This window comes from Amblyomma mixtum, chromosome 3 (assembly GCF_055824585.1).
Source record: "Amblyomma mixtum isolate Tamu chromosome 3, ASM5582458v1, whole genome shotgun sequence".
Taxonomy (NCBI): Eukaryota; Metazoa; Arthropoda; class Arachnida; order Ixodida; family Ixodidae; genus Amblyomma; species Amblyomma mixtum.
The window spans coordinates 40,393,402-40,394,843 of NC_143014.1; positions in this window are offsets into that span (position 1 = coordinate 40,393,402).

Below are 1,442 nucleotides of genomic sequence, written 5' to 3' on the forward strand. Positions count from 1 at the left end.
AATGCGGACTCTACAACTGACCATCTGGTTCATCTCAAAAATACAGTCCGGGACAGGCGTGGAAGGTATCGAAGGTAGATGCATCTTCGATACTATCTATCGACGTATTTTGTGTATCGGTACAGTCGATCCTGCTTATAACGGCCGCAGTTATAACGAATACTCGCTTATTACGAACGAGCGTGGTGCTACGGTCAAAGTATGTATTATACCAATGGCATTGTTTGGTTTGGTTTTATATATGGGGGTTTAACGTCCCAAAGCGACTCAGGCTATGAGGGACGCCGTAGTGGAGGGCTCCGGAAATTTCGGCCACCTGGGGTTCTTTAACGTGCACTAACATCGCACAGTACACGGGCCTCTAGAATTTCGCCTCCATTGAAATTCGACCGCCGGCAGCCGGGATCGAACCCACGTCTTTCGGGTCTGTAGCCGAGCGCCATAACCACTGAGCCACCGCGGCGGCCTACCAATGGCATTGTGTCTCATATATACAACGAGCATCTGTGGCTGCACAACTCAGTTACAGCGAACATGGAGGAGCTATAAACCCGGCCCCGCAATTGTAAACCATGGCTTCTTGCAGGAGCAGAGAGCGACGAGCATCTCATAGCAACCGTGTCACCCCCTCTCCGCTTCCTACGAAAATAACGCGGCCACCCAAAAAATTAAAAACAGTAAAAACCAATAGCAAACGAGAAACACGGGACGTATAGAATGCCGACAAAGCTTTCTTTTCCAGATGCAATCGCCAAAAACGCATCCTTTGAGAAGAGACGCCCAGAGCTGGTAGAAAGTGCAGTAAGCTTAGCGTTAACTGCTTATTTCTGTGCACGAGCATGAACGGCAGCTATTGGCGGTCGCCGTTTGTCATCGGGAATGCTCGCAAGACGCGTTGGAAGCTGCGTTCTCGTACGCTGCAGGCACGACACAAAGCCTTGGATGATGCACAACTTCTTTTTAATGCGATGGGTATGCTACTAGGCATAAGTTTAGAAGGGGTATGGGGATGACAGGCAACCTGTCCGCTAAGTGGATCATTGAGTTCGACAATGACACGACAACTTGTTTTTTTATTCGATGGGGATGCCGCTAGGCAGAAATTAGAAGATAAGAGGATGACAGGCGACCTGTTCGCCAAGTGGCTAACTGAGTCCGACAATGACGTGACGAAAACAAAATTGGGAAGGTTCATTTCGAAATCGGCAATCGTGCGGCGCACCACATGCTGGCTTCCCTCACTGTGGTGACCACGCTCTTCTGGCAACGAACGCGATGAGCAAGACCAGCCACGTTACAAAGAACTAATTCACGTGTTGAAAGTGTCATGCCGGTGGCGCTTGGCCAGCGCATACCGATAGTTGTTCACCAACCAGGTGCCACGACGTCCTATTTTGACCAAGTTGACCAAGTGAAAACGGGGGGAAGCCTCAGGGAGCATG